The sequence below is a fragment of the Bidens hawaiensis genome, unplaced genomic scaffold (assembly GCF_021521415.1).
Source record: "Bidens hawaiensis isolate Kalapana, Puna unplaced genomic scaffold, B.hawaiensis_p1.1 tig00022543_1, whole genome shotgun sequence".
Taxonomy (NCBI): Eukaryota; Viridiplantae; Streptophyta; class Magnoliopsida; order Asterales; family Asteraceae; genus Bidens; species Bidens hawaiensis.
Window position 1 is genome coordinate 145,335 of NW_027493515.1, and position 5,761 is coordinate 151,095.

A 5,761-nucleotide genomic window follows, 5' to 3' on the forward strand; every position below is an offset into this window, starting at 1 on the left:
TACCCGGCTCAATACCCGCTAGGTTTCTACCGGGTTTTGACAAAATATAACTTATAAATTACAAAGATGGTTACCATAGAGATAAAATGTCTCAAATAACTGACATAAACAAGGTACGACATATAATATATTTGGAATATAGTATATATATATACATATATATATAATAAGCTACATCGGGTATATAATCGGGTAAATGGGTTTATGTTATCGGGTAATTGGGTCGGGTAATCGGGTAAATTAGAAATCCCAAACCCGTCCCAAACCCGCGAAAAATTCCAAAACTATTCCTAAACCATAATGGGTCGGGTATTACCCGTCCCATTTATGTCGGGTTTAAGATAGGTCAGACAATTTCTCATCCAGTGACCTATCTCCCCACAACCAAAGCACGGATCCATAGTGCTAACCTTTAGCTTCTTAGGTTTGGGTTCCGCCTTTGCCTTTCCCTTGAATCACTTCTTGACTTGCCCCTTACCAACGGAAACCTTTACCTTTGGTTCCGGGTGATACCTTTTCTTCAAGCCACCCTCATTGATCGTGTGAACGGGTAAAACTTTTTTACCCATTCCGGCTTCGGCTGTCTTAAGCATTGCGTGAAGCTCACCAATGCTTTTGTCCCATCGGTTCATGTTGTAGTTCATAACGAATGTCTCAAACCTTTTAGTTAAGCCGTTTAGGATCAAATCCGTGGCTAACTCTTTTGAGACAGGACAGTTAAGCCGTTCAAGCTGATCAATGTGGCTTTTCATCTTAAGTACATAAGATGAGACATATTGGGTTTCTTCCATATGACATTCATGAAGTGCTCAAACCGTTTCAAAGCGCTCTACCCTAGCTTGAGTAAGGAACATTTCCTTAAGCTGGGTGATCATGTCATACGCCCCATGATTCTCGAAATCCTTTTGGATCTCGGGAATCATTGTTCCCAACGTGAGGCAAGAAACTTGCACCGAATCCTCGGTGTATTTCAACCAATCCGCATAGGCATCCAAGTTGTTGACATCGGGTTCATCGGGAATAGGATCGTCCAAAATATAGGACTTCTAATCTTGCTTGAGAACAATTCTCAAGTTTCGATACTAGTCCATAAAGTTGTTAAAGTTTAGACGATCCTTGTCCAAAATGGATCTCAGTGATAGATTTTGCACAAGAGGGATAATAGCGTTCTGAGGATTGTTTGCGGCCATCTAAATAAGAATTTAACAAAATTCAATTTAGTATTTTCGATATCAGTAAATTTTAATCATTAATACCCTTTAATGTCTTCAAGACAATTATTGATTAAAATCTAGAACCCAACGTTTCATCCAAATAGTAGTTAGGTGACCTTTATCCCACTATTCGAATTAACAAGGTAGTCAACGTTTGACGATTGCAACCCTTTGCAACTTCTAGGTTTATGGGATCGGTTAAACATCATATGTTTAGTTGGCATGTTTATTCCCATCAACACCTTTGAACGCCATGTTTCGGTGACCCTATAACCATGGTTTCCAAATCAAGTCGTCCTACTTACACACACGTGTGAGTTTACACATACAAGTGGTTAGGTGACCGTCATCCCACGAGTATTGTAAAACCACCTCAAGATCACAAGTTTTCTTTAATGTGGAAGGTTCAATTCGTTACATGGACTGATTCGTTAAAAGGACCAGTTCGCTAGAGGGTCCAATTCCTTACAAGGACCAGTTCGTTATGATAAGCCAATTCGTTAAAGAAACAAGTAACGAACTAGAAGTTTAATGAAATGACAGAACAGTCCTTAGACTTAGAAAAGAATGAGTTAATTACAAAGAAGCCCTAGAACTTTTGAGTTAGCAATTAAAATAATAAATTAGAATTCTAATGAAAAATGTGTTACGACGGTTAATGGTAATAAAATTTTTCCAAGCTGACCTGGCAGCTCGACCCTAGCAAGGGGCTCGGCCCTTTGGACCCTCCTACGGGTTGTTGCCCCTACACCCCGCTGCCAGGGGCGCTGCCCCCGGACCACCGTTCGTTGAGGGTAATAGTTACACTATAAACGCAATATGGGTAGTAATATACTTAAATTAATACGTGTAATTGTTATACAGTTAGTCGTGCACAACTCAAGAAAGGAATTACCATAAACGGTGATCGAAACCGCGTTCAAGTTAGTTTCTAGCCCCACTTCCTTGTTATGTTTTCGGGGCTGTGTGCATACTCGAGGTGATAGTTAATACACTTACCTTAAGTGGTAAGTGTATGCTTGGTATGATTTATGTATGATGATTGCTTGAAGGTGCGTGAACGATCTTTGGATATTTCATGTACCGTCAGATGGTAATTAAATATATGATTGATATGATTGATGTATATGATGTATGAATGAAGTATGTATGTTATGTATGATATGTATGTTAGGTATGTTATGAGACAGTACATGAACGATCTTCAGATGTTGCACGTATTATTAAGGAAGGTATGTAAAGACATGTATGTTACAGTTGTATGAAACAAAGGGGCCAGACCCTAACAATATCTGTGAGGATAGGGAACAGACCTTAATAATATCTGTGAGGATAGGGACCAGAACCTAATAGTATCTGTGAAAATAGGGACCAGACCCTAATAATATCTGTGAGGATAGGGACCAAACCCTAATAATATCTGTGATGTTGGGTACCAGACCCTTATAATATCTGTGAGGTTATAGAGCGGAAGGCTCTTTAAATAGTATGGATAGATATGCATGTAAAAGTAAAGTATGAATAGTGTACAACCCTTTGGGCATGTGTGCAAGAATGTGAACTGATTGTATGTTGTATGATTAACTAGAACTCACTCAGCGTGGCTGACTTTTAGTATGCACGCAGGTGAGTAGGATGAGACAACTGGCTTGATGGGAGACACATGGCAGATGAATAAAGAAGCTGGCATATGAAGATTTATTTGTTAATGTTTGAACTGAAAGACATGTTTCAAGTTGTGTTTTAAGACAAGTTATGAATTATTGTGTAATATTTGTGAAGTTTTATATTCCCTGTAAAGTTTTAATTAACGATGATATTTAGAACTGTGTTTATGAGTAAATCCAACGTTAAAGTGAGGCACCGGTAACGGGGCCTTACAACAGTGAAAAATACTTTGTTGGTTACAACTTACAAGAGTGTGCTCGAATCACAAATTAGCTCTAAAGGTTATTTTTTTATATTAAAGAATCTTTTGTGAATTATATGGATTAGGCATGTTGAAGAACCGAACGAACGCGAATTAAGCATGTTCGTGTTTGATCGTTTAACTTTAACCGAACACGAACATATAATCTTATAGAATTTTGTGTTCATGTTCGTTCATTAACAAAATGAGTATGTTTGTTCGTTTAAAACCTAAACGAACAATTCTCGAATGTAAGTGAACACAAGCAAAGTTAAATTAACATAATAAAACAAACATAAATGAAGGCAATTAAACATTATGTACAAAAAAAATAGTATTATTTTTAACCTAAATAAGGAACGTACAAATTTCTTTATATAAATCAAACCCACCCGCTGTACTTAAACTTCTTCCGAACTCTAAACCTAGCCCATCTTAGTCCAAAGCATAACTCAAGCTCAACTCTAATCCTAGCCCATTTCGACTGAAAGCATTATTTTCATACAAGTATATAAATTCTAAATAAATATAACAAATTCCTTACAATAAATTACGAAAATTTAAAAGAAACATGCGAAATAACTTTTGATATTATATATAAATTATAAAAGAATAAAAAGTTGTGTTTTTTAAATATTTAATACAAGATAAACTTCAAGAAAAGCTCAACCCGGATGCAAATTGTGCAAGTGATTTGTCAGTTAATGAGCCCAAGTGTCTTAGTCTTTCACTCGATCTACATTCTGGTTGTGGTTGGGAACAGAATATTAGGTGAAAGGTGAAAATACAACCCCTGATGTGGTGTGTGTTTGTACCGACACCCAACACCATCATAATGAGACGCCATGCAAGAAAAATTGATTCAATTACGTGCCAGGGTCGATGAAATTAAAGTGAATAACAAGGCTAGGTTTGTTTGTTAAGATGTTAACGGATCGCTTTGTTTTGTAATTTTCATTTATCCATTGGTTTAAATGTATTTTCAATTATGTTTTGTTGGTTACAAAGTCAGGAATGATATGTTGCCCAAGATATAAGAATGAATGATCGATAAATGAAAATTACAAGATAACAATTTGCAAAAGGTATGAATTCTTAATTGATTTTGAAGGTATTTATAGGCCACAAATTGTTCATGCCTATTGATCTTTATGCTAATTATAGCTTCAACCCTTCTACAATACATTCATATTGAAACTATCTAAAACATACTATGACTTAATTACATAACTAACCATAGACTCTAACTTGGAGGGATTAAATCTAACATTCACCCACTTAATCACAAACAGGTAAGTCTTCAATACCGAGAAGTTCCCTCATTGTAGCACACTTGATCGTTGCCAATGCTTTTGTTAAGATGTACGCTCTTTGAAGTTGTCCACTTATATGCTCAACATTAATGTGATTGTTTTCAACACATTTCCTTATGAAATGATAATGGGTGTCAATGTGTTTGATTCTTCAATGAAACACCGAATTCTTCATTAGTGCGATAGCGGATGTGTTGTCGATATATAAAGTAATCATTTCTTCCTTCCATCCGGTGAGTTCACTTAGTAGTATCTTTAGCCATAGGGCTTGACATGCTGCAGCCATTGCAACCATGAATTCATATTCACATGAAGAGAGTGGCACAGTTTGTTGCTTTTGTGTGCACCAAGTTATGGGAGAATTCCCAAAACAGAACACTACCCCCGGAGTGCGTTTTCCTTCTTCAGTATTAGCACCATAACTGCTATCACTATAGGTAGTTATTATACAACCTCCATTCCTCTTATAAGTTATACCAAAGTCTTTAGTGCCTTTGATATAGCGAAGCACTTGATGAATGGCTTTGAAATGGTGATCATTAGGTTCTTGCATAAACCTACTGAGTAAACCAACTGAATAAGACAAATCTGGATTAGTATGAAGTAGATACCTTAAGCATCCAATCAAACTTCTATATTCAGTGGGATCAACCGATTTTCCACCTTCGGTTGTTGTCAAGAGCGTACCAGGGTTCATAGGGATCTTGGTTTCATTACTGTCCAACATTCCTGCATTCTTTAGAATATTTGTAATGTACCCAGCTTGCTTGATAGATATATCACCCCTTGATTGGGTAACTTCTATACCAAGATGATGAAACATGTAATCCTCTAGCAAGATCTAATCCCATAACTTGATACATACATGATATGGTTACATTAACATTACTTTATTGACACATTAATGTTAATACATTACATACTTTAAGTTTAGAGGGAATCCAGCATGATAACGTTACTCTAATAAATTAGACACGGATCTCTTTTCTCATGTGAATAGGATCTGCCTATTTATAGGACCCAACCTCATTTGTTAACTTCACTAACGAATGGGGTGATCCCATTAATGAATGAGCTCCCATTCGCTAGACATCCTTAGCTAATGGGCATAAATTTAACGACTGAGCCTTCATTCGCTAAATACTTTAGAGAATGAGCTCTCTAACTTAACGAATGAGCCACATACGCTACATCTTTAGCGTATGTTCTCCCACTTTAACGAATGGACTAGATAGTCCAAATAATGAACTCCATTCGCTATACAATCCATAACGAATGGGCCATATTAAATTATATCCTATTGACTAAACTACCCCTAGCCTCTT

At 36.6% G+C, this 5,761-nt stretch overlaps 1 pseudogene; it reads right to left on the minus strand.

Moving 5' to 3' along the window:
- Positions 1–4,587: 4,587 nt before the first annotated feature.
- LOC143565818 (secreted RxLR effector protein 161 pseudogene) lies at positions 4,588–5,259 on the minus strand (annotated as a pseudogene).
- Between the last annotated feature and the right edge of the window lie 502 nt (positions 5,260–5,761).